This window comes from Castor canadensis, chromosome 11 (genome assembly GCF_047511655.1).
Source record: "Castor canadensis chromosome 11, mCasCan1.hap1v2, whole genome shotgun sequence".
Lineage (NCBI taxonomy): Eukaryota > Metazoa > Chordata > Mammalia > Rodentia > Castoridae > Castor > Castor canadensis.
In genome coordinates this window covers 20753884-20778636 of record NC_133396.1, presented here as the reverse complement: position 1 = coordinate 20778636, position 24753 = coordinate 20753884, and the positions used below count along the sequence as shown (strand labels likewise).

The following is a 24753-nucleotide window of genomic DNA, read 5'->3' as shown; positions in this document are numbered from 1 at the left end:
TATGCAAAGGGCTCTGAGCTGGGAAGTGGAGAGACTGGAATTCAGTGGGTAGCAGGAAGGTTGGTGGTGGGCAGGCCCTTGAAGGAAGCAAGCAAGATAAAGAACTCTTTTATCCTAAGACCATGGCAGTCACTTCAGAAACAGAACGACAGGATATGAATGGTGTTTTATGCAATGTAGGAAAAAACCTTCCTCTTGAAAATGCTAAGTGGGGAAGACTGCTTTTCAGACAGGAGGAAAATGAAATACTTGCATCATGATGCCTGAGAAGTATTTTTGCAGAGAGGTGGTCCAAGGAGTTCACAGCAAACAGACCTACGCTTCTCTGTGACTTCAGTGAGACAGAATCAGCAGCCCTGCCTTCACCTTTCTGTGGCCAACTCCCATGAGGGGACAGTACCCACCCAAGTTGCTTCTTGCTTCCTTTGGTTGTTACAGTGACTTGCTACCTACTTAGCATCCTGGAGACTCTTCTCCAATCTCTTTTTTGCCATGCCTCTTCCTCCTTCTCCTCTTCTTCTTTTTGGTGGTACTAGGGTTTTTAAAATTTTTTTATTTTTGCTACTGGGGTTTGAACTCAGGACCTCATGCTAAGCAGGCACTCTACAGCTTGAGCTACTCCACCAGCTTTTTTTGTGTTGGGTATTTTTGAGATAGGGTCTCATGAACTGTCTTCCTGGGCTGGCCTCAAACTTCGATCCTCCTGATCTCAGCCTCCCAAGTAGCTAGGATTACAGGCACGAGCCACCAACACTTGGATGGTACTAGAATTTGAACTCAGAGCTTCGTACTTGCTAGGCAGGTGGTATACTGCTTGAATCATGCCTACAGCATGTAACAATTATACTAGCTCCATGTGTGGAGTCGATGGAGCAAACTTCTATTCCATCTCCCTGTTCCAAAAATCCATTTACTATATTGTCTTCTGATAGAGGACGTATCAGATATTAAACTGATAAGAACAGATACTACACTTGATCTTAGCCAAAAGATGGAGAAGTGATGCCATGCCTTCTTCTTGATTTAGGAGTCAACAAAATATTTCTAGAACTTTACAGTGTCTTATTGGTTTCAGTTCCTGATCTAACGTATAGCTCCTAAAACTCTCTGTGGTAATAAATGGAAATTCTCCTGGTTACCTATTGCTGTGTGACAAACTTCCCCTAAATTCAGTGGTATAAAACAATGAGTTTATTTTACTCATGTTTTTGTTTCCTTTTTTTTTTTTTTTTTCAGCACTGAGGTTTGAACCCAGGGCCTACACCTTGAGCCACTCCACCAGTCCTTTTTCTGTGATGGGTTTTTTCAAGATAGGGTCTTGTGAACTATTTGCCTGGACTGGTTTTGAACCAAGATCCTCCTGCCTCCTGAGTTGCTAGGATTATAGGTCTGAGCCAATAGTACCTGATAATAATTTTTCAATCTTTTTTTTTTTTTTTTTTTTGCAGCACTGGTGTGTGAACTCAGGAACTTTCGAGGCAGGTGCTCTTACTAGTTGAGCCATTCTACCAGCCTTTTTTTTTTTTTTTTGATGGGACTGGGGTTTGAACTCAGGACTTTGCACTTGCAAACCAGGTGTTCTACACTTGAGCCACACCTCCAGTCTGCTTTGCTCTGGTTATTTTGGAGATGCAGGTCTCATGAGCTATTTGCCCAGGCTGGCCTCAAACTGTGATCCTCCTGATCTCAGCTTCCCAAGGAGCTAGGATTACAGGTGTGAGACAATGGCACCTGGCTTGCTCATGAATTTGTAATCTGGGTAGGATTCATCAAAAATGACTCATCTCTGCTCTACTTGCCCTTCATTAGGGTGTCCTAAATGTTAAGGGCTAGAGTCACTAGAGGCTCAATGACTTGCAGGTAATGCTTGCTACCACCTAGGCCTTAGCTGGACTATTGGCCAGAACCCCTTCACATAGCTTCTTCCTATGGCTTGTGCTTCCTCACAAAATGGTGGCTAGGCTCCAAGTGTGAGTGTCTGAGAGAGTTGAGAGGAAGCTTTATGGCATTTTATGACCTCACTCAGAAGTCATGCATCACTTCCACTTCATTCTATTTGTGAGAAGTGATTTGAGAGTGCAGTTAGACTACTTTTAGACAAGGGAATTGCCAAAGACCTTGTGGACATGTTTATAAACTATAGACTCACTGGGTGTTTGTACTCTGTCTTTACTCTCTTGATGGGTAGAGGTCTCCTTTAGATCCTTCCTTGGAGATCCAAGAGAAGGTTAGGCCTGGAGAGCTACTCAAAGAGGAACAGTTATTCAGGGTCTTGAATTAAAAATACTTGGGTTTGACTCCTAATTCTGCCACTCATTTTTTATGGGGGGGTACTGGGGTTTGAACTCAGGGCCCCATGCTTGCTTCACAGATGCTCTCCCATTTGAGCCACTCCACCAGCCCCTCATCTGTCATTTACCAGCTTCTATGTTCTTGGGTAAATCTCATTTTTTTTCATTCATAAAATAATATTATTTATTAATTTTTCTTTTGTGGTACTAGGGTTTGAACTCAGGGTCTACACCTTGAGCCACTCCACCAGTCTTTTTTTTGTGTTGAATACTTTTGAGATACGGTCTTGAAAACTATTTGCTTAGGTTGGCTTTGAACTGAGATCCTCCTGATCTCTGCCTCCTGAGTAGGTAGGATTACAGGCATGAGCCACAGCACCCAGCAAGTAGTATGATCTTATTCATGGTGTTATTCTAAGGATTAGATGAGTTCATAGATGTGTTACATGAATTCTGGTATATATTAGTATATAATAAATACCCCATAAGTATTCACTAGTGCATATGTCACTTTTCTTTTTCAGTACTGAGGTTTGAACTCAGGATCTACACCTTGAGTCACTCTGCCAGCCCTTTTTGTGATGGGTTTTTTGAGATAGGGTCTAGCAAACTCTTTGCCTGGGCTGGCTTTGAACCTCAGTCCTCCTGATCTCTGCCTCCTGAGTAGCTAGGATTACAGGCATAAGCCCCTGGTGCCTGTCATGCATATACGTTTATTCAACAATATTTATTAAACTTTAACTCTTTTCAAAAATTTATTTGTTTGTTTATTTATTTTGGCAATGCTAGAGATGGAACCCAGGGCCTTATGAATGCTAGGCAAGCACTGTCTCATGAGCTATGTCTGGAGCCCAGTGAATTCAGTTTTAGGTGAGCTCTGGGCTAAGTTATAGATGCTGGGGTTATGCAAGTGATTATGAAGGGGTTGGAGCTTCCAGGAACCTAAAGCTTAGAGGGAGACATTATTTTTGCATGTTGAGAGTCCGGGCTTTGGAGTCAGCCAGACCGGACTCTCATTTTGAGTTTGCCCCTAGTTTCTAGCTGTGGGACCAATCCTGGACCAATCTTTCACTTCCTTTTTTTGTTTTTAGACCAAATCATCTCAGCCTCCAGAGTCTCCCAAGTGCTAGGATTACAGGCATGCATCACCACACCTGGTCAATCTTTCACTTCCTAAGCCTTAGTTTCCTTGGTTGTAAAGTGAGAATTATAATACTCACTTCACTGGCTTCTGGAAAGGATTAAACTGAGATAATTTATGTAAGATGCCTGGTATAGTTCCTGGAACATAGTATTTGCTTAATAAATGTTAATTATTAATTTCATTTGTCAGGAAGTAGGCAAATAAATGGATGCATTACAGTTCAAGGTGGTATATGTTATTCTAGACAGGGAAACAACCTGCTGAGGCTGTCTGGCAGAAGAGATTAACTTTACCAGGAAGGATCTAGAAAGGCCCTGAGGAGGTGGTGTGGGAACAGGGCATTGAAGAGTGAGTAAGAGTTCTCTAGTAGGGAGTGTGAAAAGGGGAAGATACTCCAGTGGAAGGAAGAATACCCACAAAGTCACAGAAGGTGCTTCCAAGTTCAGGGGAATGTGGTAAATTCAGTGTGGGAGCTTCGAGTGTGTGGGGTAAGGCCAGCTGATGGAGTTCAGGTCAGACTTTGGAGGATTTTCTAAGTCAAATCAAGAGGTGGGTAAAGAAAGAACATCCACTGAGTTACTGGGGTTTGAACTCAGGACTTTGCTCTTGCTAGGCAGGTGATCTACCATTTGAGCCACTCCACCAGTCCCAGCAGTAGAGTTGTTTAAGCACACTATGACATGATTGACTAAGTTTTAGGGTGGTGTCCGTGTCAGCAAGGGGAAGGATGGAAAGGAGTGAGGAGAGAATAGTCAGATGGCTGAAGTAGTGGCCCAAGAGAAAGAAACTACAGTATTGAACCATGGGGGAGTGCTGCAGAAGTGTGGAAAAAGGGCAGCTGTAGGGCTGGGGAGTTTCTATAGATGGAACAGATAGGCTCAGGGGTAGATTTTGTGAACCATGGGAAGGGCTGTGAGCTTCTGAGCTGTCAGGGATGGAAGGCAGGGTTTGAGAAGATGGATAAAGCTGAGTTGTGAAATCTAAAATCCTGGCTCTGAACCACCTGGTTCTGAGCACCTGGGTGATCTTGTAATTGTAGTATTATTTTGGCCTGAGGTTTTTTTCTTTTCTAGCTGTGGGACCAGTCTTGGACCAATCTTTCACTTCTTTTTTTTTTTTTTTTATTGTGGGACTGGGGCTTGAACTCAGGGCCTACACCTTGAGTCACTCCACCAGCCCTTTTTGGGTTTTTTTTTTTTTCTATGAACTATTTGCCAGGGTTGGCTTTGAACCTCAATTCTTCTGATCTCTGCCTCCCGAGTAGCTAGGATTATAGGCATGGACCTCTGGTGCCCAGCTCTTTTTTTTTTTACATTAAAAGCAGTCCAGTTTTATTCATTAAAACAAAGTTCATATATAGAACCCTTAAATTAAACTGGGATCTTTTTGTTTTTGTTGAGATGGGTTCTCACTATGTTGCCCAGACTGGCCTTGAACTCAAAATTCTCCGGTTTCAGTCTTCCCAGTGGCAGGGATTATAGGCATGTTCTACTACTGTGTCTGGCTTGACCTTAGTTTTCTATCAGTGGATAATATGGGCTCTTCTATCTGCTATGCATGATTGTTGTGAGAAGGAAAAGAGGCAAGGAGCTGGGCATGATGGCACAAGCCTATAATCCTAGCATTCAAGAGGCAAAGGCAGGAGAATTAAGAGGCCAGGGAGTTAGAGGTCAGCCGGAGCTACCCTGTCTAAAAAACAAAACCAAACAAAAACAACAAACAAAGCCAAGGAATGAGCATGTGTTTTGTCAGCAATAAATCACTAAACATTAGACACTTTGGTATCAGGGAGCCAGTCAACTGCATGGGATACATAAACTAAAAGAGAATTTTAGTCCAGGTGGGGGATATCTGTTACCTGTTCTGCACTAAGGTTGTGACCAATGCATACAAATAAATATAACCATTTCACCACTGGTCTGGTTCTCCTGGGCAAGGGGAGGCTCAAGCCCACCAGCAGTGATCCTACCAGTTGTTCTCTATAGAAGGCCTCACCTCTCACTTGGAAAAAGAGGTGGTGGCTGGAAGTATAGCTCAGTGGTAGAGTATATGCTTGGGATGTGCGAGGTCCTGGGTTCTACTCCCAACACCACATGCACATAAAGATGGACATGAGGTGGTTCAAGAGGACTGAGTCTAGAGGCTTTGGACAGGTCTTGGGCATCTCGGGAGCCATGTGAAGTTGTGAGTAAAAGTTTGGGCTGTGTATTTCTGGGGCTCGAACCCACAGTCTTTGCCAAACTCTCAGAAGGATCTGTGACCCACACAAGGTTAATAGTTATTGATTTTTCTCACCAGAAACTAATAAAAACAGCTATTTTAAGAGAGAAGGACTGATGCAGGCAGGAGGGGAATATTTTCATGTAAAATTTCAACCTTCCTGAACTGTTTAAACATGCATTAGTTTTATTGAAAAAAATTTGTCATTAGGTTTACCTGGGTGGTAAGACAATGGCCCTTTTTAGACTTTATCTTTATCTCTCTGTGTTAAACACAACAAATGCAAATATGAGTAAATGATGTTTTTAAAAACCTTTATAGTATCAACACACAAAACCACTCCATTAGGTAAAGTTCATCTTCTATTATATAAGGCAAAATGTCTACAATTTCTATGAACTACTGGTTTCAACTTAGTGAAACTTGTATACAAGAAGACAGGTGGAAAAGAAAAAGACAGTTTCAAGTACTTCAACTCAGATGTATAGAAATGTCAAATACTGTGTATACGTGTCAGTCTTCATACATACACTCCCTACATTTCTATGTACCAGCCAATGGGTTTGATGTTTGAAGCGATGGAGCAGAGGACCGAGTTATATCCACTCCCTTCTCCCCACGCAATCTAGTAATTACTCTATTTCCACGTCATGTTTCCGGGTGTGCACGGCCCGACTCACACAGAAACTGAAGTTCAAAGCAGGCAAGAGTCACCCATGTTCTTTTTGTTGTCCTCCAAAACCCAATTCAGAAGTTGGGCCCCCGAGATCTGGTGATACCTGGGAATTGCCTAGCTGGTTGAGTCCCACGTGGTAAGAGGCTCTCAACCTCGCCTCCACGTGGTGCCAAGGGCCGGGAAAAGGGAGAGCGGGCAGGAGCGAGCCGTATCAGGGCATTTAAAGTGTCTTGACGTCACGCACTGCCAGGAACTCAGCTGAGTTTTCAGCAGGACATTCCGGGCATCTTCCCTCCCTCCCCCGGGCTTCTGTGCCCAAGGCCTTGGCTCTTCCCTTGCTGTTGCGGAGGGAGGAGCACTAAGCCCCTGGAACAGCCAGCACAGGGGGCGTCCCCGGCCTTCTCTAAACTCCGCCCTTCCTCCTAGCGGCTCTTCTCATTGGTCAGCGGATAGGGCTTCGGGCGTACAGAGTACGCACCGGGGCCTTGGGGTGGCCAAACAAGCCGGCCGTCTCATGAATTATGCATATAGGCGTGTCTTGACCAGCCTGGGCTGGGTGGGGATTGGCTGGAGGGGCTGTAATTCAGCGGTTTCCGGAGCTGCGGCGGTGTAGACAGGGAGGGGGGAGCCTGGGGTTCCGACGTCGCAGCGGAGGAAAAGAGCCCCAACCAGATCCTTGACGAGCAACCCCACTTGGCGCTGCCTCTCCGCGTTTGTTAGGAGAGGCCCGGCAGCCCGAGGGAGCCCCGCCGCCCGCACCCGGCGCAAGCGCAGCCCGGCCTGTCGGGCCTCAGCCGGAGAAACAGGTGAAGGGGGCGTAGGGTGGGGCCGCCTCCCCCGATGGCACGCAGGCCTGGGGACCCCGGGGTACGCCACCCGGGCTGGGAGCTTTTGGGGTGTTTGGGAGGGAGTTGCGAATGGACACTTCAGTGGGGCGAGGAGTATGAGGACATACGGAGGGTCTTCCTGAAGGGACAACTCCCCGGGATGACAGGAGCGGGCCTTGGAAAGGAGTGGGGCTCTTGGAAGGAACTTTGGATCTGGAGAGAAAAGGGAGATGCGGAGGGAGAGTAATAATGAGCTCAAGGGGTAGAACCTTGGGGCTGAGGGTGGCACGAGTGAGGGACAGCCCCCTGACTTCCTGCTCCCTGGGGCTCTGGGGACGTTCCGGCCACTGGAGTGACTGTCACGCCGGCGATCACTTGGTGATGGTGGTGGTGGAGGAGGGGGGGGTGGTTGGAAAGAGTCTCCTCCCTGCCCCGGTGACGGGCCCAGTGGCTCCCGCTCCCAGCAAAGCCACTTTCTCCGCCATGCCCTGCTCCCGCTCCTTCAGGAGCCAGTTGTGCCCCTCCGCAGGTAGGAATAGGTATCCGCCTCAGGAGCTGGCTGTTGTGGGTACGATTATTGCGTAAGAATCAAGTTTCCTGTAGGGAAATTGACAGGCTTGCCCTCTTTCTAAATTCTCTCCCACCCTTTTCTAGGTTAAGCTGTGCTTTTCTCCACCTTGTTAAAAAAATTATAAAAGACACAACTCCCCGGTCAAACCAGCTTTAGAGAGCAACAACCCTTTTTCCTCTTTGACATTGTCCTTTTATAAACACCTGGTAAACTCGACTAGATGATAAAGAATTGAGCCATTGCGTTTACTGGATTGTGGTGTTGCTTAATTGCATAGGACGGAATGAACCAATCAAGAGTGGGAGTTTCCTGTCTCAGAGCCAAGATCTTGGGTAAATGCAGAAGAGAGGGAAACAAAGACAGGCTGGCCTTGGCTGAGCTGTGTATGCAAACTTTACCTGTTGGGGGTGTGGTTGTACTTAATAAAATTCAAACTGTCACTGAGGTTGCTTTTTTTTTTTTTTCATGTTTAGTACACATCACTCTATCAGGTTGTGTATGTGTGTTAGCACAATCAGTGGTTAGTCATTTTTTCTTTTAAAAGCACGTAGTGTGTACCTGCTGGTTTGTATATCTAAAAGGATTTATTTATTCTGTATATAGATTGTAACTTTTGGACTTGCTGTGCTGATAAAGCACTGGTTTAAATAAATCAAAGTAGTGTGTGAAGTTAGACTGTGTTACGTCTTGATTCAGCCAATTTTCTGTTTTATTTTATATTAACTATATCTGTGTTTCCTGAGTCAACACATTTGTTTCCTTATTGCATGTGTCATACTCCAGCACTAGCAGGATTTTTTGCTCAGGCATTTGTACAGTGGGATGGGGAAGGAAATTTGGGGAGAGGGGAGGAAATGGAAATAGAGTAACAAATCTTACTCTATTTGTTAGCATACCTGCCACAAAGAACCATTAACATCTTTTATTTTTATATGTATTTCATTTGGGAAGCATACCCATTTAGAAATAACCCACAGTATGAGTTGACCCACAAGGGTTTGTGAAGTAGGTAGCTCCCATAACATTAACCTGATCTGTTTTCACAGAATCTATTTTGTAGATAAGAAAATTTAAGCCAAAGGGGCAAGACATTTTACCCAAGGCAGCAGAGTGTCATAGTGTTGAAACTTGTGTTTTCTGTATATTTCTTGTTCTTTTCTGATGATGCTTAAGTATTGGATCATGATTTAGAGTGAGTGTAGTCCTTGCTGGGAAAGTGTCAATAAAACTACCATATGTCAGGAGAGTGAAATACCACCAGTAACCTGAAAGACTCAATGGGAGGTAAATACTCAACAAACAGATTAAAAAAAGAAATACAAATAGGACTGGTTTAGGCTGTTTTCTATCTAACTTCTATGTCTAACTTGGGAAGCAACTGGTCTTTGTCAGCATAATTTAACATCAGAATTTAGCTATTTACTAAAGGAGATGTTTAGGCAAGTTTTAGGTAAAGGGCAGTTGTGACCTAAATGTCATTTAAACCAGAGTGCCTTGTGGCTTGATCAGTGGTCATTTGTGTCTCCAGAAAGTTGCCTTTTCCTTCCTGCCTCTAACACATCTTGACATTTAGCTGTGAGGTAGGCAGAAGTAGTGAGAATCATTCCAGATACTTCAACCCACTAGATTTTTAGCTGATGTCTTCTGAAAGCTGGTGTGCAAGTCAACAAACATCAACTTTTTCCAACTTTGTGGAAAGTTGTTATGAAGCATAAGATGTGTCTTGTTTACAGAATTTGCAGTCTACTTGGGGCACCTTGATAAATGCTTTAACCATTATCCTATGCAACAATGTCATCAAAGAGATAGTGAGGCATTCCACCTGTGCTGCCCACCAAAGTAGCTATTATATATAAAAGAACATATGGTACAGATATAGGACATTTCTATTATTGTAGAAAGTTTTTTTGTTTGTTTTCTTCTTTATTGTAGAAAATTTTATCAGACAGTGCGACACTGAACACTAAATGTCTTAAGAGGAAGGAGAGGTTGTGAGGCTTGGAGTTGTTTAGGAAGTCTTTTTGCCAGAGAAGTGATTTGAACTGGGTCCCAAATAATGGGTGGAACTTGAATTTGATGGGTGTTAAGAACGTAAGGTGATGGTGAGTGCAGTGGTTCATGCCTGCAATCCTCACTACTTGAGAGGCAGAGATTGTGAGGCTTGAGGCTTGAGGCCAGCCTGGGCAAAAAGTTCAGGAGACTCCATCTCAACAAGTACAAAGCTTGGAGTGATGATGTGTGTCTGTTATCCAGGAGGATGGTGGTCCAGACTGGCCTGGGAATAAAAGTGAAACCGTATTTGAGAAATAACTAAAGCAAAAAGGACTGGGGTATGGCTCAATGGTAGGACTCCTGCCTGAAAAAAAAAAAAAATGTGGGGTAAGGAGATAATGGCGGTATAAGATAAAGTTTTGCTTGTTTAGGATGGTAAGTAGAGAAGGAGGAATGCCTACTTATAAAAGGTCTGGAGGAGCTGGGAATATGGCTCAGTGATAGAGCCCTTGCCTAGGCTGCCTAATACTGTGCTAGTTCCATCCTCAGGAACTCAAAACAAAACAAAACAAAACAAAAAAAACCTAAAAACTCCCCTGTCCTAGGGGAGTTGCCACTTGAGTCTGACCTTACAAACTGGGCCAGCATGCAAAAAAGAGGTGTCTTCACTTATTTGGTAATTTGTATTAAAAAAAAAAAAAAACCAAAAAACAGAGTGCTTAAGTGCAGAAGTATTTTTTTTTTTTTGAGGATTTTCGATTATCTATAAATCATCACCCTCTCTTGCTCCCTTCCTTCCTTCTTTTCTTCCTTTCTTTTTTGCAGTGATGGGGTTGGAACCCAGGGGTTCATGCGTGCTAGGCAAGTGCTCTACCACTGAACCACACTCTGAATCCCAGCACTCACATTTTATATCATATTTTGAGTTTTTTTCTTTCTTTTTTTTTTGCCATTACTTTTGGATCATTTGTTTAAAAAATCACCTAAAGAGCACTCAAGGGACAACTTCAAATCCTGAAGTGTTCATGGGCTATCTCGGTTTTTGGATCATATTTTGAGTTTTTTTCTTTTCTTTTTTTTTTTTGCCATTACTTTTGGATCATTTGTTTAAAAAATCACCTAAAGAGCACTCAAGGGACAACTTCAAATCCTAAAGTGTTCATGGGCTATCTCGGTTTTTGGATGTGAAAATAATTAATATTGTACTCACACACTTGTTGCTAGGAACCTTGGTTGACGGTGGTGCACTATAGTTAGGATGACCAGATAGTATTTTATGGTAAATTGCATGAAATGTGTCCAATTGTTCAAAGAAATAACATTTGGAAGAATGAATTTCTACTATGATCAATTCTCATTTTTCATATTAGGATTATCACAGCTATATATTCAGAGAAGCAAGCATATTATATATTAAAAGCTAGTCAGGATCCAAGGATAATGAAGTATCATCCCTGATTTCACAAACTAGAGATGTGGTAGGGAACAGAGCATGTGTTGTTCCGGTATGGACTTAGGACAGGGGAGATGACGGGAGTGGTTCAAGACTCAGGCTTTGGAATCAAAGAGATCTGGAGTTGGATCCTAGATCTGCTTCTTCCTAGTCGGAATCCGAGCCTCAGTTTTCTTAACTGTAAAAAGGATGATGACAACTGGGTGTGGTGGTGTGCTCCTGGAATCCCAGCACTTGGGAGACTGAAGCAGGAGGATTGAGAGTTCAATGTTAGACTTGGCTATGTAGTGACATGCTGTCTCAAACAAAACAAAACAAAACAAACACACAAAAAATTCAGTAAGATAATGCAGATGAAATGCTTAGTAAAAACTCAGTAAACTGAATGTCCAAGAAAAGAGATTGTTCTTTTCAGGGGCGAGAAACAGGCCTTATAAAGCAGCTTTGTCAGGCAGGAACACCTAAATAGGGTTTTGTCAGATGAATGAGAATTCTGACAAAGTTGAGTAGTAAACAGTTACATGAAGGCAGAAGCTTAAAACAGCATGGTGTATTCAGGAGCTATAAGTAGAAGTTCTTAATTTAGGAGAACTAAACTGAGAGGAAAGGAGGCCACAGAGCCACATCTCTTAGTCCTTCTCTTCTGTTAATAATTGAGTTTAAAGGTTATTAAATAAGTTATTTTGTCCTTTTAATAAAAGTTATATTGAAAGTTTTTATTAACACTTTTTATTAAAAGGGTTTAAACTTGTTTTCCTGCTTAATAGTTGTGTGTATTTCTCTAGAGTTTTTGCACATTTTTTTATTTATCACCTTACCTTAGACATATTTATTTTTAAATTCCTTTTACCAGCTTAACAAAAGAATAATAAAGGAAGGTAAATTGGTCCCCAAAAGAAAATAATGTTTCTGGCTTTCCTTCCTGCTTAGTCCCATCTGTAGTAATGAATGACTTTACTAACCACTGAACAGTTTTCCTGACCTTTGACCTTTTAATTGCATCAGCTGGGGAACCCATATTTTGAGCTTTCCTAAGGTAACTATTATTGTAGTGTCAAAATACTTAGGCAGTGAGTCTGAGGGTTTCATGGTCCACAGTTGCTATAGGAGTTAATGAAGTGCTATGAGCCAGACCCCTGGGATTTTTGGATTTAACATCTCTTAGACCTTGGAGTGGTTGCTTTAACTTCTTCAGGTTTCAGTTTCTGTATTCCCAAACCATGGCTACCATGTCCACTTACAGAGTAGTTGTTGAGGATTAAGTAAGACATTGCATATATTGTACAATAAATTACTTTGCATGGTGCCTGGCAGATAGCTAATATTCAAATGCTAATTACTGCTATTATTAAAATGGCAGTATCTCTCTTACTGCAATGTTGGGCAAGTTATGATTCATGGTAGCCATTAATGAGCCAAAGGAAAGAAAGAGTAATTGGGAGATTCTAACCTACCAGGAAAAAAACTAAATAAATGAATAGGGACCGGGGATTTACACCGTGGTAAAGGAGACAGAGAGAAGCCTTCACGTAAAAGATACAGGCAAGGCAAACTGTAAATTCCTGTTTACACACATGCCTTGTGGTAAGTGTATTTTCTAGAATCTATTATTAGATCCCATTTATTTTAAGTAACATTTAATACATTAAAAGTTGATGACCACTCAACTTTTCATGACACAAAGTATAGCTAGCCCCATGTGGTGATACACACCTGTGATTCCAGCTATTGAAAGAGTGTCATGAATTCCAGGCTATCCCTGACAACTTAGCAATACTCTGTTTCAAAATTTTTAAAAAGGGCTTGGGATGTGGTTCAGTGGTAGAACACTTGCCAAACATGTACAAGGCCCTGGATTTAGTCCCTAGTACTGGGGAAAGAAAACGTTTACTTACTATTGAAGGTTGGAGGGGTATGAGGAGTGATAGAGTTGAACATTTCTTTGGAAGAAGCCAAGATGAGGAATCTTATTTTGAGTCAGGTCAGGAAAATGGGGCAGTATTTTTTTTTTTTTTTCTTTTTTGAGACAAGTTCTCACTATGTTGCTCAGGCTGGTGTCCAATTCCTGGGTTCAAGTGATTTTCCTACCTCAGTCTCCTGAGTAGCTGGAAGTACAGGCATTGTCACTCTGCTTGGTTGAGACAGCATTTTTTGGGGGGTGAGGAGGCATCCCAAGTGGTGTGGATGCTGTATGAAGCTGGGAGCCAATTTGCTGTGTGCCATTTAGCTAAATTAAATATTTCCTCACATCTGTATGTGTGTGTGTATGTGTAAACATGCACATGCATGGATGCATGTGTGTACGAGTGTGCATAAGTATGAGGGTGTGTGCATATGTATGTACAAGTATGTGAGTTCACTGAAGTGTAGGGGTTTATTTTCCTGTCCCTATAACTGTCCTCTGCAAACTAACCAGTCTTCAAAGCAGCCTTGCAGTTGAGAATCACTTAGTTTCTTCATGAAAACAGGTTCTTTCACCTCCAACTTTCCAATTTTGCAATGGAGAAGACAGCAAAGAAAGACAAGGCAACCCAGTTGTTTCTTGGCCTTTGTGGGGAAGGAGGAAGCCAGCTGAGTTTGAAAGAGAAAGTAAAACTTCTGGTAAATAATAGCTTCCCTATTGTGGAGGAGGACTGCAAATTACTGGGGGGATGTTTGGGTGGTTTTTGTAGAAGCGATTTCTGAAAACTGATTTGGATTATCGAAGTGAGCCCAGTTTAGGAAAACCCTGCCTGCCGGGTGTGTCAGCCACCTGCCTTCCCGGTTCATTGATTGATTTGATTAGCTTGTGGTCTCCTGACCTCTTGTTCTTGCTGGGAGAGTCCAGCAATTGGGGCTGCACTTGAGCACCTGCTTAGGTGAAAGCTTCCTAAAATGGATGTTTTCTCATCTTTACTAATGTTAATTTTGTTTTGCTTTCAGCAAGCACTGTTTTTTTCTGGCAGAATCTAAAAGCATTAGACTTTTCCTTTGTTCTCTCCACACATACCATGTAGTCCTTAAAACCTCAAAGCCCAAATGCTAGCTGTGTAATTACCTCTCCTTAAACCAGACAAAGTGCAATATTGTATTGAATTAGCATTAAAATAATCAGCCTTTGAATTTTTTTCTACTTGTGGGTTGGACACAATAAATATTTAATCTTAGATGGACTTTCCCTGACAAATCAGTTTTGTATGTGAACTTCTTTTTATCAATGTTTAGGGAAAGCAAATTTCTTGAAACATTAATCAAAATAAAACATAATTAGGATGGTAACTCTTAGGCATCAGGGCATGTGGAATAATTGAAGCATTCTGCAGCCAATAGCAATACTTATTTTTAATTTCATGTGAAAAACAATCTGGGGTGGCAGGGAGGTGGCCCAAACAATGTATACACACGTGAGTAAATGTAAAAACAATTAAAAAAAAAAATCCAACTTGAAGTCATGCCTGAGGACAGGTTCTGTGTGGGAGCACACGGTAAGTGAGTAGAAACGTGTGGGGAAACTTCAGAATCCCGGTTACTCTATTGAAGATTCTTTGGTTCATAGAACCATTTAAGATTCCTGTTTCTCAAATGTACCACTGTGGTGCAGGATGTCCATATGAGGAAGGAAGTGTGTGTGGCAAGGACGGGGTATATTGGAATACTCTGTACTCTGCTCAATTTTGCTGTAAGCCTAAAGCTCCTCTGAAAAAAAAATTTTAAATAAATAATAAAAGTTTATGAATTAGAAAAAAAATTCCTGTTTCTACAGAAATATCTTAGATGTTCTGGGTCAGAAGTACTCCATAGGGTGTAGTTCAGTGGTGCAGTGGAGGCTTAGTTTGTGCAAGACTCTGGGATCCATCCCCGGCACCAAAAAAGAAAAAACAAACAAAACCCCCCCACAAAACAACCTTCCTAAATAAATAAACCCCCAAATGTAACTATTTTTCATAATGTAGATATTTATATATTTTTTTGTTGGCATTTACCCCTATACTGATAGTCATCAATTAGTCATTCTAGTCAACACAGAAAAAAATATTGGTTTCACTTAAGAATAGGTATGATGAAACAGTAGACAATGTTGATTTCATTATCTTTTGAACCTTGAGGACTTCTGAACCTTGAGTTGGGATCTCAAACTACATGCTGCTTCCATGGAACACTACTTTTCCTTGAAAGAATGATGACAACCCACCTAGGATAGTGCAGACATTTTCTCAAAAATGAAAGAAGGGAACTGAGCACTGGTTGATCATGCTTGTAATTCTAGCTAGATCAGAGATCAGGAGGATCAAAGTTTGAAGCCAGCTCAGGCAAATAGTTCCGCCAGACCCTATCTCAAAAAAGCCCTTTAAAAAAAGGATGGGTGGAGTAGCTCAAGGTGTAGGCCCTGAGTTCAAACCCCAGTACCACAAAATAAAATAAAATAAATAGAAAGTAAGAAGGAAAGTTATCTGCTTAAGTCAAACAAATGACAGTATTTGTTGCCAGTGATAAAACTTGGGTTTAATAGTAAAAATTAAGCTGGGTACTGGTGGCTCACACCTCCTAGCTACTCAGGAGGCAGAGATTAAGTAAATAGTATGTGTGACCCACACACACACAAAAGGCTGTCAGAGTGGCTCAAGTGGTAGGGTGCTTTGCAAGCATGAAGCCCTGAGTTCAAAAGCAAAAATTAAAATTTGAGAAAACTTATATTCACCACTGTGAGTTTGATAGCTTCCCAATATTAATAAATGTAAATTTTCAATATTAACAAATGTGATTATTTGAGATGGTGTGTAATGAAATATGTCAGCATAGTACGGAAGGTCTGTGTATCTCTGAAATGGTGTTTTCTAAGTGAGTGGTGTATGATACTACCAAATAATTCATGGGAAACATTCAATGCCAAATGCAGGGTAGACTAATGAAAAGTTCATTGACATGGTCTCAGATTCCACACTGCAACTGACCTTTAAGGAACTACCTGCCACTTGTCAAGTTTTGGGGTCATATTGAAGAATATCCAAAATTATCTGAAAAGACTAAAGATTCCTCTGTTTTCCAACTAATATATCTGTGTGAAGACAAATTTTCCTCAAGTACTTCAACCAAAACAACATATTGCAACAGATTGAATGCAAGCAGTCATGAGAATCTAACAGTTTTCTGTTAAGCTAGGCATTAGATTTCCAAAACTTTCTAGAGTGTCAGTATTTTCACTAAATGTTTTTTGTTTTGGAGAATATAGTTATTTTTCACAAGTTTTTTTATGTTAATATGCAATTGGTTTACTTTTAAATGAATCAACATTAAAAATTTTTAAATCAATTTTAATTGTCAATACATATAATTTTTGATGTTTTCTAATATTTATTAATTATGTTTAATTTCTAATAGGTATCCCTAATAGATATAACCTCTATAAACAAGACCTTCCCATGGGCCTTAAAATTTGAGGCTATAAAGGTATATTGAGAGCAGAAATTTTGTGACCTGTGTGTGAATCTAAAGGTTTTAGCATAAGAATTCCTGGAGGGAGAGAAAGTTGAAGGGAGGGAGGGATGGAAAGAGAGAGGGAGAGAGAGAAAGAGAGAGATTGAGAGAGATGGCTGTACCCCAGGGTGTCTGAGTTGATCTAGGGGGTCATTCTAACAGGCATGCCAGGTATTCTGATGCAAGTTGGTTGTTAGTTTGAGAAACACTGCTTTACAAGGGCTATAAAATTTTCAGAGTAGTGAAGTCATGTCAATAGAATTTAGAAATCCTTGTTTTGGAGATAAAATGCTTTGGAGATTTCTTTTTATTCTGATGATTCTTCTTGGTATTTATGTACCTGAATATTAATCACAGATGGCTAAGTAAACAATCATGACTTTACCAGGTTAATATTAGTTCAGTAGGGTTTTATTAATAGAATATCCATGAAGGTTTTAAGGCCATTTAAAGGTAATTCTGGTAAGTAATTGTATTTAAAATTTGTAAGAAATGTTGACTTTCTTTAAACATGTAATAATGTTAACTTTCACTTGTTATACTAACGTAAGTAAGGCTCTCACTTTTTTTCTTGTAATGGTGTAACAAATTTTTAAAAAATGTTACTTGTCTGAGATCTCATAGCAGAGATAAGACTTACAAATAGATAATTAGGCTAGCCTGGAGTTTGAGGACTCAGATTGTTCTTGCTCTATTGTTTGTCTCTGTGTGATCACTTAACCTTTCTGTTCTTATCTGTAAAATGGAATGACCTTTAACTGATATGGTTGTTACATTATCTTGACCACCTCAGGGTGCTCTCTGGCTGAGTGATTGACTAGAAGATCCAATAAGAGTTCTTGTTAGAATTTTGATCACAAACTATCCCCACCAGAAGCTGAATAGTGTTTCTGATTCATTACTTTTTTTCTAAGTGTGTATTCTTTTTCTAAATCAGGAGCTATACTCATTCATAGTGTCAGATTATAATTACATCTTTTCTTCATTTTCTTTATTTCTTTGATTGGGGTTTGAATTCAGGCCTTTGTGGTCTACCTCTTGAGCTACACCTCCAGTCCATTGTTTTGCTATGGTTATTTTGGAGATGAAATCTCCAGAACTGTTTGCCCAGGCTGGCCTTGAACCTTGATCCTCCTAATCTCAGCCTTCCAACTACCTAGCGTTATAGGTGTGAGCCACTGGCACTGGCTAATTTTATGTGTTCTTAACCTTCTTTTGTGTGGGAGCTAATGGATTAGACTAGCTGTTTTCTGAAGGGTGCTTAGAAACTATACTCAGTTATTTTTCTAAGTAGATTACTCATTTTGATAAGAAAAACTTGTCTAATTGAGGGGCGAACTCATCTTTCATCTCAAATATAGTTTAAACTTGTCTTTTTAGGAACTTTTTCATAAAGCTCAGTTAATCTTTCTTTTCTTTCTCTTTTGAGAACATGGTCTCACTATATAGCCTAGTCTACCCTTGAATTCTGTGTCGCCCAGACTGGGCTCAAACTCGTTCATGGTCTTCACGCCTCAGACTCCCAAGTGCTGGGATTACAGGTGTGCACCATCATGTCCAGGCTGTTTGTTTTCTTACTGTTGAGAGTTTTAAGAGTTCTTTGAATATTTTACACACACATACACTTTTCTTTTTTCTGTCAATGTTGAGGACAGAACCCAGTATACATGCTAGGCAAACTCTGTGCCTCTAAACTACATCCTTGGCCCTGTTTTGAATATAAATACTCCCAGTCCTCCCCCTTAAAATGTTTTCACTGGCATAAAATTTTCTTCTAGAACTCAATCCCATGCAGAAATAAACACTGGGATGTATATAGTCAGTATGCTGAGGACAAGGAAATGAGATAGTTGTACCACCCCATCTTGTCTAGTAATTACATCATTTTTACCTTTAAACTTTCTTGTGTATTATGTAAAACTGGCCATAGGGCCAGGGTCCTAAATATAGACTTTGACATTGATGGTTATGTTTAGTAATCTCTCTGCCTTTATACCTAATATCCTGGGTGAAGTATTGATTCTTTTTTAAGATCTGAATATTTCTGAGCTAGGTAGATTAGAATAGTCAAGCAATATTTTTTTAGTGGGGGGAGCTGGGGATCAAACCCAGGACCACACATATGCTAGATACTCTTCCATTGAGCCACACCCCCAGCTACTGAGAAATAATCTTTTGGGGGAGGAGAATCACTGTTTCTGGAGTTATTCTTCTTGGGCCTTTTCTAATCATTGATTTTTTTCAGGGGCAGATTAAAGGACAGAAATAAAAAGATAGTCTTCTGAGGGGTCCTGAGTACCTCTACGGCAGTCATTTCTAGGAAGAAAAGTAATGAGTGGCTTGAGTGCCTTCATAGGCCTCAAGGTAGATTTATCTTGGAGTTCAGAAACATGAACTAATGGAAGGACAGGGTGAGTTGGTGGCCTGGGGTGTCACCCATGATCTCTGCATTGCCAAGTTGAACAGACACTACTCACTCTGTTGCCATTTTGCTTACCTTTCCCATGGTCACAGACACAGCTGAACACTTCTTTTTTCTCAAAACACTCTTTTCTTGACTTCTGTGACACCCTGTTCCCTTGGCTTTCCTTCAGTCTTACTAGTCCTTACTGGTCATCCTCTCACTGAACTCAAAGGTTGAAGTGCCTCAGCCCCTTCTCTGACTGGGACTCTCTTTTCTTTCTCTAATGGCTATCTCAGCCATTACTTTGACCTTGATTCTGATGATGCCTTAATCAGCTTGTTGAATTCCAGCTGTGTATCTCCAGCTGCAGTGTCCCTGGGCTCCCAGCTCCTGGCTGCAGCTTACCTGACATTTCCCCTCAGGCACCTTGTACTTGCCTCCTGCTTATCTTGTCCAAAACATAATTCTTGGACTGGGGGTGTGGCTCATGTGGTACAGCACTTGCCTAGCAAGGGCAAGGCTTTGAGTCTAAACCCCAGTACCACCAATAAATAAAGAACTCTTCAGCTTTCTCTTTGCATGCTGTGTCTCTCTCAGTCCCAGATTGCTTTATTCTCTCCTACCTCTGCTTCCATTCAAATCATCAGCAAGTCTTGTTGGTCCTACTTTCTGATGTTTTCTCAAATCCTTTCTCTGACTTCTCTTTCCCCTTATGATAGATTTGACACCCTAAAACCACTCCTGTACAAAACAATTAGAAACACTGGATAAACTGAGCTCTCAAGAAAAATGGAAATATTCAGAAACAAAAAACATAAATTCACCAAAAGAATAGAAGTCAGCCTGTAATGGCCATTTGAACCTTTGGTTTAATAGACACTCTAGGCAGGAGAGAAGGCCTTGGTCTTAGTAAGGAGTCGACACTGCAAGACTCCTAAAAGAATGCCTAAGTATAGAGGTCACTCTCGTTTTTTTTTTTTTTTTTTTTTTAATGGTACTGGAGTTTGAACTCAGGGCCTTCACCCTTGAGCCACTCCACCAGCCTTTTTTTTTGTGATGGACTGGCTTCGAACCTCAATCTTCCTGATCTCTGCCTACTGAATAGCTAGGATTATAGGCTTGAGCCACCAACGCCTGGCAGGAGGTCTCCCATTTTAAGATTTGAATTTACGTTATCTTTTTGGGCCTAGAAACTCCAAGCTAAGATTTTAACATGAAGAGGTGTGTTTCACTTAGGACTCACAGCAAACATGCCCTCCTGGCTATCTGAAGCCTAACCCATCTCTATCTTGTCATCTTTACTGCTCTTATCTCAGTGATCATTACCTTTCTAGTTTACTGTTTGTCTCCTCAGGACGTAGATCATCTGTTCACCATCTCTGCCCTGCTCTTGGTTCCCTCTATTTTTTTTGGTGGCCCTGGAGTTTGAATTTGGGGTCTTATGCTTGCTAAGCAGGCACTATTACCACTTTAGCCACTCCACCAGCCCTTTTTTGTGATGGATTTTTTTGAGATGGGGTCTCGAACTATTTGCCTGAGCTAGCTTCAAACTGTATCCTTCTGATCTCTGCTTCCTGAGTAGTTAGGATTACAGGTGTGAGCTACTGGCGCCCAGCTGTTCTTGGTTGCTGACTTAAGTGTTTTGGTTTTTTTTTGAATGAACAAATGAATGGGAGAATGAGTTGCTTAAAGAGGTTCCTTCTGAGGGAAGAAAAAAATGATGCTACCTATTTTTTTATTTTTAAATTTTTGGTATTGATCATTTCATTTAAAAATAATTTTAATTTTTGTAAGTAATTTAAAAATCAGAGAATACTGAAAAGCTTATACTGAACAGCAATTCCCTGCCCCATCCCACCTTGCTTCTAAGTATTGCTTCCCAGGGAGTCCTAAAAAGTGTTTAGCTTTTTTGTTTTTACCTTTTTCTTTTTTCAGAACTGAGGATTGAATCCAGAGCCTTGCAAATGTGAGGCAAGCACTCTACCACTAGTCTACATCCTCAGCTGTTTGTTTATTCATTTATTTATTTGTTTTTGAGACAGGCCTGGAACTCATTATGTAGACCAGGCTGGCTTTGAACTTGAGATCCACCTGTTTCAGACTCCTGAGAGCTAGGATTACGGGCATATTCCACTATACCTTACTTATTTTTTTATTCAAGACAGGGTCTCATTAAGTTGCCCAGTCTGGCCTCAAAATTGCAATTCTCCCGTCTCAGCCTTCTGAGTAGCAGGGAATACACAATATTCCTGGCTTATTTAGCTTTTTCTTCTGGTATTTACTTCCTTGCTTGTAAGTAATCTGTTTGTACTGCTATTTTTGATGTATCAAATTTTAGACACCCTTTAACTTCCTATTATGACTGGTAAAGATTTATTTCTTTCACCACCACTCTGTCTTCGCAATATAATTGTTATAATTTTTAGTAAAATAGTGAGCAGTGCATTTGATTTTGATTAAACAAATATTGTTCAAGTATAAACCAATTATTATACTATGATTATGTTCCTTTTCGAATGCAAATATTTATGTTGCCAGGAGTTATTTTTATTTTGAAAAAATTGTTTACTTTTCTTATCCCCGTTGCTAACTATCCCTAAGTGTTCTAGTAGATCTCTCAAAAGTCTGGCAGTTGGAGTTAAATATTGAACATGCTGATAATCTATTATTTATGATTTTCTTGGTTGTTAGAATTGAAAGAGGTACAAAATGGATAAGTGGGAGTCTCAGCTCAAACACCAGCACAGAGTTTACTGTAGAGAAGTGGTCCTGTGGAGGGGGATCCCAGCAAGAGAGCTGAAGCCCCCAGCTGCTTACAGACTGGGGCGTTTATGAGGTGGGTGGCGAAGTCCCAGGAAGGTCAATGAGCAGGATAATCGTCAAGGGTTCTCTGATCTTCCCGAGATAACAGTTTAAGGGTGGGTCATCCTTCTAGGCCAGGTGGGGAGTTTCTAGTAAATGGTTAAAGGTGGATGTCTATTTTGAACCTCAATCCTCCTGATCTCTGTCCCCTGAGTAGCTAGGATTATAGTTGTGAGCCACCAGCATCCAGTTTACAGGTAATTTTAAAGGTAGAGTCAGCAGTATTTGTTAATGGATTAAAAATGAGGGCAGAGAGGAAATAGGAGGAAAGAGAGGCGGAGTCTGTCAAGGTTTCTTTAAGGTCTTTAGCCTGAACATTTGTGAGAATGGAACTAATACTTGCTAAAACAGGGAAACAGGGAAGAGTGTGGGGAAGCTGGCTGGGAAAGGTTTTTTTTTCTTGTGGAACTGGGATTTGAACTCAAGAGTTCATGCTTGCAAAGCAGGTGCTCTACCACTTAAGCTACACCTACACCACCAATCCAGTGTTTTGCTCTGGTTAGTTTGGAGATGGAGTCCCGAGAACTATTCCCTCAGGCTGAGCTGGAACCTTGATCCTCCCAATCTCAGACACCCAAGTAGCTAGGGTTATTGGCATGAGCCACCAGCACCCAGCTTGGGAGAGGTTTTTTTAACAAAGGGGTTGATTTGGGATATATTAAGTTTGAGGTGCTTGTTAGACATCTGTGACAATTAATCTTGATCATCAATTTGGCTGGATTAAAGGACAGCTAGGAAATTAATGAAGCACACTGTTTTTCAGCCTAAGCAATGGAAGTCATCTGTGGGGTTTTAAGGAGGGGAGTGGTAAGATCAGGCTTAGGTCTGGAAAGGTCTCTACCCACACCTGGAAAAATGGCCTTGTAGAAAGTAGGCAGACCTGATGAGACAGTTATAAGCTCCTGGGCTGGATCAGGTGTATTTTGGCTCTGAGGTTCCTGGCTGATTTTAAGTAACTCCTTTCCTGTGGGGAATGGCAGGGCTTGTCAGTTAACTAGAGCATGTACCCTGGATGTCTGACCCTTTTGGAATAAATGCCAACCTACTTTCTCTTACAGCATTTATTCTTGGGTTGCAGCAAGCTTAATGTCATGAGGGAATGGAGCATGATTGCACTTTATAAACAGGATTGTCCTTCCAAACTATCCAGACCTTTGCTCCTGCAGTGTCAAGATTATTGCTGTGATGTTTCTCAGGGGCCCATTTAACCTCCATCTGAGCCCCAAATGCAAAAGGAACCTGAGAGGATATCCCTTAATCCTCCATTTCTGAGTCACCTTTGCCCCTGCTTTTTAAAAAATTTTGAATTCAGAGTCTCACGCTTGGTAAGCAGGTGCTCTACTACTTGTGTTGGGTATTTTTGAGATAGGGTCTGGAGAACTGTTTGCTGGGGCTGACTTCATAACTCAATCCTTCTGATCTCTGCCTCTTGAATAGCAAGGATTACCGGCGTGAGCCACAGGTGCCCGTCTTGCCTCTTCTTCTTTTTTTTTTGATTCTCCCGTATGTTTTTTTTTTTAATTCATATGTGCATACAATGTTTGGGTCATTTCTTCTCCCTTCCACCCATCCCTGGCTTGCCTCTTCTTTATCTGTGAAAGATGTTCACCTCAAAAACGTTCCCCACCATCTTGCACCTTTATTATTATAGCCTGAGGGATTTTTCTGAAAGGTAAATTGAATTGTCATTTGTTTAAAACTTTTCAGCCAGACACTGGTGACTTACGCCTGTAATCCTAGCTACTCAGAAGGCAGCAATCAGGAGGATCACGATTTGGGCCCAACCCAGGCAAATAGTTACAAGTCCTTAGTTCTAAAATACCCAGCACAAAAAAGGGCTGGTGGAGTAGCTCAAATGGTAGAGTGCCTGCCTAGTAAGCATAAGGTCCAAAGTTCAAACCCCATTACCACCAAAAAAACCCTAAAACAAAACAACAACAAAAAAACAGCTTTATGAGCCTTCTAGAAAAAAAACCTCATCTCATGCCATAGTTTCCTTGTACAGCCTACATGTTCTGTACCATGACAACTGCCTGGATGTACCCCATCCCTGGAGATCAGTATTCAGTAGGTTTAGGCTAAGGACCAACACCTGACTTCTCAGGACCAGGCAATTCTGATATACATCCAAAGTTGAGCCTGATCTCGGCACATTTCCCAGGTTTTCATTCAGCTGCATTACCAAAGGAGCTTTTAAGTTTTGAAACCTGATTCCCACCTACCCTTAGAGATTCAGATTTGGTCTTTGGTTTAGTTCCCAGGTACTGCACAGTACCTTCCCTTCCCATTTTTGTTTTTGTTTTTCTCACTAGGCCCTGTAATCCTAATCAAGGGACAAACTGGGAAATAAATACTATGGCGAAACTAATTCTGGTTCTGGAATGATTTACCTTTTTGTGTACAGAAGAGCCACTTGTCTGTAATTTATCTTCTTTCTCCTAACCTCACTTCCTGCTATCTCGTCTTCTTGCCAGCAAATTTATTCAAGGTCTTGAACTCCTCACACACTGATGGCCCCTCCCTGGATGTGTTTTTTTTTTTTCTTTTATTATTCATATATGCATACAAGGCTTGGGTCATTTCTCCCCCCTGCCCACACCCCCTCCCTTACCACCCACTCTGCCCCCTCCCTCTCCCCCCCACCCCCTCAATACCCAGCAGAAACTATTTTGCCCTTATTTCTAATTTTGTTGTAGAGAGAGTATAAGCAATAATAGGAAGGAACAAGGGTTTTTGCTGGTTGAGATAAGGATAGCTATACAGGGAGTTGACTCACATTAATTTCCTGTACTTGTGTGTTACCTTCTAGGTTAATTCTTTTTGATCTAACCTTTTCTCTAGTTCCTGGTCCCCTTTTCC

At 41.2% G+C, this 24753-nt stretch overlaps 1 protein-coding gene and 1 non-coding gene across 5 annotated transcripts in view; one reads left to right on the top strand and one right to left on the bottom strand.

The window, feature by feature from the left end:
- Window positions 1–812: 812 nt before the first annotated feature.
- LOC141414211 (U2 spliceosomal RNA) lies at window positions 813–1004 on the bottom strand. Its single transcript, XR_012439288.1, has one exon. It is a non-coding gene; the product is annotated as a U2 spliceosomal RNA (small nuclear RNA).
- Window positions 1005–6930: 5926 nt separating this feature from the next.
- Stat3 (signal transducer and activator of transcription 3) overlaps window positions 6931–24753 on the top strand; it is a 54953-nt gene continuing 37130 nt past the window's right edge. For all 4 annotated transcript variants that reach the window (XM_020165156.2, XM_020165154.2, XM_020165155.2 and 1 more), the window contains exon 1: window positions 6931–7137. The gene's annotated coding sequence lies outside the window, so the exon portion shown is untranslated. The remainder of the gene's footprint in view (window positions 7138–24753) is intronic.